This window comes from Sus scrofa, chromosome 16 (genome assembly GCF_000003025.6).
Source record: "Sus scrofa isolate TJ Tabasco breed Duroc chromosome 16, Sscrofa11.1, whole genome shotgun sequence".
Taxonomy (NCBI): Eukaryota; Metazoa; Chordata; class Mammalia; order Artiodactyla; family Suidae; genus Sus; species Sus scrofa.
In genome coordinates, this window is record NC_010458.4 from 21774837 (window position 1) to 21785252 (window position 10416).

A 10416-nucleotide genomic window follows, 5' to 3' on the forward strand; every position below is an offset into this window, starting at 1 on the left:
ACAAAACCTTTCCCCTCTCTGTAAGGAAAACGTAGGTTTGCTTTGTAAAATTTTTTAAAAAATGAATCGGGCTTAGGAGGCTCCTCATTTTCTTCATTACAGATAAATTCTGTAAGAAGTGGCAGTGGGGTGTGGTAAAAAGGCAGGGAGAGCGTTTTAGTCCCCGCTCTACCACTCATTTGCTGAGCAAACTTCTGAGAAAGGCTTGGCCTCTCTGGGCCTCAGTTTCCTCATTTCTAAACAATCTGGGCAATCCTCTCCAGTCCTGTGATTCCAAGAAAGCCGCCAAAAGTCTACTTTCAATAAAAATGTTGTACTGCTCTTTCATTAAGATGGAGCAGTTGTTTTCGTATTGGGGGGACGGAGGGAAAGCCAACCAAACACTAAGTTATTTTCTTCCTTTTTAGCATGTTAGCATCTTGTCCGAAGCAGCAGAACCTGCTCTTGAAAGCTTCAAAACAGTTTGTGGTGGGATTGCGATGCTTGTTTCAGAAAGATTAATTGGAAACAAACTCTAAGGAAGAAAATTCAAAGCCCATTGCTATGCTTCCTGCCTTTTAGATCTTCTAACATGTAAATCAGCATTACAAAGAGGACTAGCCATTAGAATGGTCTGCGTGAAGACCAGCATTCAACTCCCCTTTACTGCGCGCCAACGTCCTGGGTGACCAGCATCCTAATGGCCTTCTTTTCAGTTTTGCAGGAAGACAGACCGCATACTAACTCCAGATCCTGTGTCCCCAACTTTAATTAACCACAGTCTTAACAAACTGGAGGCTCTTCCCCACCCCGAAATGATGCTTTAAATCAGAACAAAATGTGGTAGCAATAGGCGCGCCAGACATCCACCGTCAGGAACTATAATTTTTTTTTTTTTTAATTTAAGAAAGCTGCTTCTGATCCCTGCTTTCTTGTTGGCCTCTTCCATACTTGCTTCTGCTATATTTCTTATCTGCTTCACCTTTTTCTTTCTTTTTTTTCTTTTCTTTTTTTTTTTTTTTTTTTTTTTTTTGGACTGCCATCCTCAGAGCATGAGGAAGCTCCTGGGCCAGGGATGGAACCACAGCAATAACTCAAACCACAGCAGTGACAATGCTGATCCTTAACCCATGAGGCCACCAGGGAACTCCTTTTTATCCTGAAGTACTAGGTTTTATTTTTGTTTTCTTGGCAAAATTCCCTAGAAGACTGCAGTTTTCTGATTGCTTAATTCTCCCTCATCACCGGTCTTTTGTTCTCCTCCTTTTTTCTTCTGATACAGGGATGCCTCCTTCCTAAGCGATCTCTTGTATTCTAACACGACTGGGAACCAGGCAGCAAGCAAGCAACACCATTAAAGAGACAACATGGACTTATCACTGAAGTTGTGGTAAATGAGACTTCACTCAAACCAGTTTCCTTTTACATTAATGTAATTCTACCTAGAAAATGGGGTTCCTGTCGTGGCTCAGCGGTCACGAAGCCTACTAGCATCCATGAGGATTCGGATTCGATCCCTGAGTGAGATCCCTGGCCTTTCTTAGCGGGTTGCTGTGAGCTGTGGTGTAGGTCACAGACTCAACTTGGATCCAGCATTGCTGTGGCTGTGGCATTGACCAGCTCCAATTGGACTCCTAACCTCGGAACCTCCACATGCCATGGGTACGGCCTAAAAAGACCAAAAAAAAAAAAAAAAAAAGAGAGAAAAGAGAAAGAAAGAAAGGGCAAATATCAAGTGTATAAGTGGTTGGTGGAGGGAAAGGGCCAGGCAGGCATAGGAGAGGGGAAGGTTCCAACTGATAGACCACCAGGCAGTGAAACAGGAAATAGAAGGCAGTGAAAAAGTGGTAAAAGGGACTCACAGGGTCTTTGCAATCTAGGATGTTTCATAGCGAGATAAACAGAACCATTTATCCCAGTTTTAACTAATCTGAGCCATATCATTTCTAGAATGAGAGTAGAATGGATTATCAATACAGCTTGGAAACAGGACAAATACTAAGCTGATTGAGAAAAACGATTTCACCTAAGCTCCCAATAAGCACTCTTTCTTCTTACCTGTAGTATAATAGCTGAACAAATCACCGCTGAGCATGCTTTTGCCATCCTCTCTTGCAGTTGGGTGTGGCCAGTGGGAGGGGCATGGGTGTGACACGGACCACATCTGGGTCATGCCCTTCTTTGAAAGGAGGGCTCATGCTCTCCATTCTCCTCATCTGCTGGCTCTGATGGGGACCTGGTACCCAGAGATGGGACAAACCGCTGCATATTGAGGAAGGCAGAGCAACAAAAAAGTCTGGGTCACTGACACAGTGGAGCCACCATACCACTTACACTGCTTACGTTTGCTCTGTTTTTTTTATAAGAGTATAAACTTGTCTTATGTAAGCCACTGATATTTTGGGTTTTAGCAGCAAACCTACATTCTAACTAATCAGCTCATGAGGCTTCTAACTGGAGATCTGATTTGAAAGCTCCTGTTGATCATGACCCCAAATTTCACCTTCTTTTCTCATCTTTAGCAGTGACCCTGTGGTGAAATGGAAGAAGTGGGATTTGGGAGTTCTTGTCGTGGCTCAGTGGTTAATGAATCCGACTGGAAACCATGAGGTTGCTGGTTCGATCCCTGACCTTGCTCAGTGGGTTAAGGATCTGGTGTTGCTGTGACTGTGGTGTAGGCCAGTGGCTACAGCTCTGATTCGACCCCTAGCCTGGGAACCTATATATGCCGCGGGAAGAGGCCCTAGAAAAGGCAAAAAGACAAAAAAAAGAAAGGAAGAAAGAAAGAAAAAAGAAAAAGTGGGATTTGAAGTCCAATTTGGCTCCACTGGTTACTAAATTTTCTTCATCTACAAAATGACAATCGTGTAGTTCCCTGGCAGCTCAGCAGGTTGAGAATCTGACTGCTGTGGCATGGGTTTGATTCTTGGCTCAGGAATTTCTGCATGCCACAGGTACAGCCAAAAAAAAAAAAAATGACAATCATGAGAGCTATTATTTAATAAGCGTTTCTGAAGCATGCTCACTTAGGTGCATTATTTCATTTAATTCTCACAACGACCCTATGTGTTAGGCACTATTATTGTTCTAGTCTTCTAGATTTAATTAAGCATCTTTCCTAAGATCTTCCCGATGGTGAGAGGCAAAGAGGGGATTTGGACAGAAAGAAAGTGATGAGAGCCAGCAGCTCTTAACCACTTCCCTCTGCACCGAAATTTCCACTTTGGTGGGAGAGTCAAGGGTAAATACAGCAACGAGAACACGGTTTTTTGTTTTGTTTTGTTTTGTTTTGTTTTTGTCTTTTTCAGGCTGCACCAGGCTAGGGGTCCAATGATCTACACCGGCCTACACCACAGCCACAGCAACGCCAGATCCAAGCCGTGTCTGTGACCTACACCACAGCTCACGGCAACACTGGATCCTTAACCCACTGAGCAAGGCCAGGGATCAAACCTGCGTCCTCATGGATACTAGTTAGATTCATTGACTGAGTCATGATGGGAACTCGCAGACGTTTCTGTACAAACTTGGGTTACTTCTGAGTGATGCTGATGGTGTCCTGACCGAGTCTGTCTTTTTGAGCCAAGGTGTTGCATTACCTGCGACCACTTCCTCTTGGTTGAAACACTTGTCCTTTAGGAAGGGAGTTAAAGGTCTTTGATTAAATCACCTCTTCGTTAACCAAGGAAATATTAAATTCCTTTTTGGTCAAGATTTCAAAGTCCCAGTTCTCCCCATAGCCATGGTCCATAATAATCATTCCAAGTCACCAAGAGAACTTGACCTTCTGCTTGAAACACTTTGGGAGGTAGGGGAGGCACCCTGAAGACAAAGCTGCATGCAGAGAGAGGGCTCCCCGAGATGAGAGGGACAGACAAACGCCAGCCATCTGGCCTTTCCTTTCTCACACAGGCAGGAAAAAGAAGAAATAAACATTGCTCGGTGCCAGAAATGAGACTCTGGAACTTGAGGCCTGTCACTGCTCAGAAAAGAAAAGAGTAAAAAGAAAAGCAAATGTCAGAGGAAGAGAAAGTGGGGTAGAGAGAGGAGGAAGAAAAATATGTAACCCATGAGGATTTTCTCCTAAAAGAGGTAAAAGGAAAATCAAGGAAGCTTCAAAAGGTAGGTTCAGTTTTACTCTTTCAGGATCATTCTGCTCCCACCTCCCACCATACAGATGAGGGGGATAGGCTAAAGGCAGATGAGGTAACGCCAGGTGGAAGCCCCCTGAAAACTGCCCTGGGCCCCCAACTTGGATCCTTCCCTCTCTGGCCTAGAGAGGAGCAATCTCTGCCTCATGATGCAAGAAAAATACATCTTCCCATTTCACAGACAAGGAACTTGAATCTTGAGGATAACACCTAACGTGTCCAAGATATATAAGCATTAAGGGGTAGACTTGGGATTTTTTTTTTTTTTTTTTTTTTTTTTATGGTTGAACATGCAGCATATGGAAGTTCTTGGTCCAGGAGTTAAATCAGAGCTGCCACTGAGGCCTGCACCACAGCCACAGAAATGCTGCATCTGAGCTGCCTCTGCAACCTATACGGCTGGATCCTTAACCCACTGGAGGAGACGCCAAAGATAGACTCTGGATCCTCATAGAAACAACATCCAGTCTTTAATATGTTGAGTTACAATGGGAACTTAGGGTTTTAAATCAAAGGCTGTCAAATGCCAGAATGGACTGAAAAATAGGATTTATTTGATGTGTTGCTCTAACATTCTCCTTCCTAGATTACTTCCTATATTAGCTATCTATTGTTTGAGAGTCTTTCCTTCTTTCTTTCCTTCCTCCTTCCTTCTTCCTTCCTTCCTTCTTTTCTCCCTCTCTCTCTCTTTTTGTTGCTTTTTAGTGCTACAGGTGCGACATATGGAAGTCCCCAGGCTAGGGATCAAGTCAGAACTGCAGCCTACACCACAGCCACAGCAATGCCAGATCTGAGCTGCATCTGCAACCCGCACCACAGCTCACAGCAATGCCGCATTCTTTTTTTTTTTTTTTTTTTGTCTTTTTTGTTGTTGTTGTTGTTGCTATTTCTTGGGCCACTCCCACGGCATATGGAGGTTCCCAGGCTAGGGGTCGAATTGGAGCTGTAGCTGCCAGCCTACGCCAGAGCCACAGCAACACGGGATCCGAGCCGAGTCTGCGACCTACACCACAGCTCACGGCAATGCCAGATCCTTAACCCACTGAGCAAGGCCAGGGATCGAACCCACAACCTCATGGTTCCTAGTCAAATTTGTTAACCACTGAGCCACGATGGGAACTCCTGGAAGTCCAGTATTTTATCTGGCACTTCTGGGTGAGGAGAGTAAGAGAGCAGGGGAATATATGGGTTTCATAGAGATGGTGAGTCTTGGAGATGAGTAGCTTTTCTCCAGATTAGGAGTAGTAGGGAGGGACGTTAGGGAGAGAAACAAGAACTATTGAATATCTAACCTCAGATGAATCAGAACCATAAGAGACTATAATCTTTCAAAGGAAAGACCACTAGAATTGCTTTCAAAGGGAAGAGCTGTACCAAAATCATTTCAAAACCATTCCTTTTTTGGAAGTAAGTGGGCCACAAATTAAAACATATGTTTCCTTACTTTGCAATTATAAGCTCTCCCATTGAGTTAGATGGGAGTGGAAATATGTTGGGTGAAGAGTCCTGCATGCTGGCCAAGCAACCAGTCAGGGTGTAGGCACTTCCTCTTCAGGAGTAATGGGGGTGCTTTGCTTTAAAGAAATACCTTCTACCCTCTCAAAGAAAAGATCATAGTAAAAAAAGGGTAGGTCGGGAGTGGAAATTGTAGTTAATCCGACACTCCCATGCCTGGCCGGGTGCCTTGGGAAAAGCTAACTCCCTCTGTCGGTTTCTGCTTCTTTCTCTGTGAAGTCACAAGGTCCCCCTGACTGATATCTAGGGCCACCACCAGTCCTTACAGTGATCCAGTTTTAAGTCGTGAGGTTAAGGCACATCCGCTCTCAGGTCAACCACATTAGGAACAACGTGGTTCTCTAGCCTTCCTGAAAATTCTACAGGCTCCCAATATTCCTCCGGAAAATGAACTTTCGCTCTTTTTAGCTCGAGTTGGTCTCCACTGCTTTCAACCAAAGATGCAAAGAACTTCAGATCATGTGAGGGGCTTGGGGGAGGAAAGGTACCAAGCTCAACTCTGTGTTTGAAACTCGGGGTTAAACAATGCTACCCCACATTTTTACGGCAAGATTTCCCAGACCCTTTAACGTGGTCCCATCTTGGTGACTCTCTGAAAGAGAAGGCAGCATTTGGAGTTTCACAAAGCATCTTTCGCATAGATTCTTTCTGTTGTTTTGTTAGAGCAATTGGGAGGGCCTGTAGCCTGTGCTTCCTCACTCCCGAGACTTTTCACTTTTAAGTGTTGTGCTGTATGTAAAATCTAACAGTGTCAGAAATTTTACGTTGACAGAGTCCGCCAATTTTAGGCTCTTAGGTGAGGAAACTAAATTTTCCAGTTCGTCTTCACCTCCATGAAGCACTAGACATGAACTGATGATTATAGTAAAGCAAAGAACCATACTTCGAACTCATGGTGAACCAGCCATCCCATAACCACAGACTGCAGAATGCTCTTTTCGAGGCCAAGAGAGCTGACCCATGTCCCTTGGCCAAAAAGCAATTTTCCTGATTACTCTCTGCCTGCCCGGGATTCCTGTGGTTTCCAGTGGTAAGGTGATCCTTCCCTTCCTGACATTGCTGCTCTCATCCTGCTGTTGCCTGCACTGTATCACGGGGCCCCTGGGAGGACTGGCTGCCTCGCAGTTAAAGGATGGATGCTCCAGGCATGGCCAACTGTCAATTATCCACAAGGGGTCCAGCTGCAGCTCCATCAGCAAATTGTGGTTATCAGTGACTCGATTGCCGGCGCTGAGGGCACTTCTTCAACCCAAAGTTTTACTCAAGTCAAAGGTTTTATCCAATACACATCAAACCCATCCAAGATACAGGGCTTTTTCATATCACCTATGTTTTCTGTTTAAGTTTTATTCTATATGATTGTGTTTTAATGCTTTATGAACTTCTGGGGCATATAAACCCCTCTAATATATTGTGTTGAATACAGAGACACTGATCTGAAGAACTATGGGTTTCTGCTCATCAGAGGGACTTTTGTGTCTTTGGCAGAAACCCTTCAGCATTGTGTTTAAACAACAAAAGTAGATGCACAAAAAATGCAGGTCACAGAGGCTTCAAATTATAAGAAAAATGGGGGAAAATCTTTATAATAAAAAAGGGGTCTAAAGTTTGGGCTAGAAGTTATTATTAATCTTAAAGATGTTCTTCAATAAAGAAAATTCACGGGAGTTCCTGTCGTGGCGCAGTGGTTAACGAATCCGACTAGGAACCATGAGGTTGGGGTTCGATCCTGGCCTTGCTCAGTGGGTTAATGATCCAGCATTGCCCTGAGCTGTGGTGTAGGTCACAGACGCGGCTGGGATCCCGTTTGCTGTGGCTCTGGCATAGGCCAGTGGCTGTAGCTCCGATTAGACCCCTAGCCTGGGAACCTCCATATGCCTTGGGTGCAGCCCTAGAAAATACAGAAAGAAAGAAGAAAGAAAGAGAGAAAGAAAGAAGAAAGAAAGAAGAAAGAAAGAGAAAGAAAGAAAATTCGTTTAATGCAAAATTTCTGTTGACTAAAAGAAGAGAATGCCTTCTACTGTTTAGGATTGATGACCAAGTAGCTTGCTAAGGATGTTACATGTATATAGTACATGCACACTTTTATATGTAAAATGGACATTATAAGCTAGATACTTTTCTTATTATCCTCATTTTAATGAGGAAAAAATTAGGACGGAGGGCTTACAAAGTTGCCAAAGGTCTTATAGTTAGCAAGAAGCAAAGCTAGGATTGAAATACAGGACTGTTGGTGTTCCAATTGTGGCTCAGTGAGTAACGAACCCGAGTAGTATCCAAGAGGATTTGGGTTCGATCCCTGGCCCCCTCAGTAGGTTAAGGATCCGGCATTGCCATGAGCTGTGGTGTAGGTGGGCAGCTGAAGCTCCGATTTGACTCCTAGCCAGGGAACTTCCATATGCTGCAGGTGTGACCCTGAAAGAAAAACCAAAAAATAAATACGGGACTGTGTGACTCCAGCACTTATTATGTTCAGAACTATCTCGCTATATCACTAATGGTTTTGCTGATACCTTGATCCCATCACACCTCCTGGGCAGGTGGAGTTCCTTAAGCCTGGGTGCCTCTGGACGTGAGCCATTGCATCAGTTCCACCTTCTTCCATTCACCAACCTCCCCGCCCCCCACAACCCTGAGCTGTACAAACTATCATTTTCCAAGTGTTGCATGACACGGAATACTTTAAGGCAGATTTACCTGAGACTTTGGGAACAAAGTTTTGATATTTAGTAAGAAAAAAAGAAATAGGAACATAACCTCCTGTTTCCCATTTTACACCTTCCAGTTTGGTAGATGTCCAGGTATTTTGTGAGCTTTTTCCAGGCAGATTCTGTGAGAATGAATGGCTGTAAAGAGAGGTTTTAAGAGGGGACACGAGGGTTCTTCACCATAAGGAAGAAGGAAACCAGTTATTTAATGTCTACAACATACCAGGAACTTTCATACCTGCTGAATAGAAAACCCTACGCACTCAGCTCCATCTTACAGATAACACACTGGGTCTCAAAAGGGCTAAGTGACTTGTCCAGGATCAAACAGCTGGTAAGTAGCAAACCTGGGCTGCAAATTTCAGCTGTCTGATTCTAAGTCTGGTGTTTCTCTTTCTACACTTGATTCCAGAGAGTAAATGTGAACATGCTCCCGATGGAGACTCCAAAATCCAGAATCCAGAGTCCCAGCGTGGCCCTGCTTCCTCATCTGATTAAGTAACTTATGAGACCAGAAGATGGCAAGGTCTCTCCCAGCTCCCTCCTTCCACAACTCTTTCTGAGAAATGATGCAAATGAAACGGAAAAGGAAACTCAGGTAGAAACTTTATGTTCTTGGCTTGTCCAAGTTACTTGGGATCTGAGGCCAGTGGAGGTTGTCCAGATGAATTTAAGTGAGACATGTATGACTGAAACATGAGTACGAAAGGGTTCCCGTGCTCAACTACGGCAGCCTGACTTAACAAAGACTCCGCTACCCCCCCACCACAAACGCATGTAAATGCTGGATAAATATATTACATCTTTAAAATCCATAGCCTGAAAGAAAGCCAAGACAGTTCCCAGGTGCCAGAAACAAAAAAGAAATTCAAAACCAGAAATGTAAGCTCCAGCTGACACAAGAGGAACCAGGAAAGAACCTGGCCTGGGTGTGAGCCCCACAGTCAATTAGGCTGAGAGGCAGGGTGGTTCAGGCTGGAAGTGAGACTTCTGCTTACAGTTGGGACTCTCAGTTGTAGATATGCATCACATCTTCTTTATCCATTCCTCTGTTGATGGACATGTAGGTTGCTTCCATGTCTTGGCATTTGTGAGTAGTGCTACTATAACATTGGGATGCACGCATCATTTCAAATTAGAATTTTCTCCGGATATATGCCCAGGAGTGTGATTGCTGGATCATATGATGACTCTATTTCTCTATTTTTAGTTTTTTAAGGAAACTTCATACTGTTCGCCATAACGCTTGCACCAATTTACATTCCCACCAACAGTTAGGAGGGTTTCCTTTTCCCCACACCTCTGCAACATTTATTATTTGTAGACTTTTTTCTTTTTTGGCTGCACTCACAGAATGTCAAAGTTCCAGGGATCAAACCCACGTCCAGGACCAGAGCTACTGCAATGACATTGCCAGATCCTTAACCTGCTGAGCCATAAGAAAACTCCTATTTGTAGACTTTTTGAAGACTGCCATTCTGACTGGTGTAATGTGATAGTTTTGATTTGCATTTTTCTAATAAATAGCAACGTTGTACATCTTTTCATGTGCATGTATGAACAATGGACTATTACTCAGCCATTTAAAATAATAAAATAATGTCATTTGGGGGTTCCCGTCGTGGCTCAGTGGTTAACAAATCCAACTAGGAACCATGAGGTTGTGGGTTAGATCCCTGGCCTTGCTCAGTGGGTTAAAGATCCGGTGTTGCCATGAGCTGTGGTATAGGTTGCAGATGCTGCACAGATCCTGAGTTGCTGTGGCTCTGGTGCAGGCTGGCGGCTACAGCTCCGATTCGACCCCTAGCCTGGGAACCTCCATATGCCACAGGTGCAGCCCTAGAAAAGGCAAAAAGACAAAAAAAAAAAAAAAAAAAGTCATTTTCAGCAACATGGATGGACCTAGAGATTATCATCCTAAGTGAAGTTAGGTCAGACAAAGACAAATATCATATGATACAATTTATATGTGGAATCTAAAAAAAAAAAATGATACAAATAAACTTATTTTTAAAACAGAAATAGATTCACACACACCTAGAAAACAAACTTATGGTTACCAA

At 43.7% G+C, this 10416-nt stretch overlaps 1 long non-coding RNA gene across 1 annotated transcript; it reads left to right on the forward strand.

Annotated features, from left to right (window-relative positions):
• LOC106508150 lies at positions 1093-9875 on the forward strand. Its single transcript, XR_001304742.2, has 4 exons — positions 1093-1369; positions 3892-4101; positions 8766-8951; positions 9707-9875. It is a non-coding gene; the product is annotated as an uncharacterized LOC106508150 (long non-coding RNA).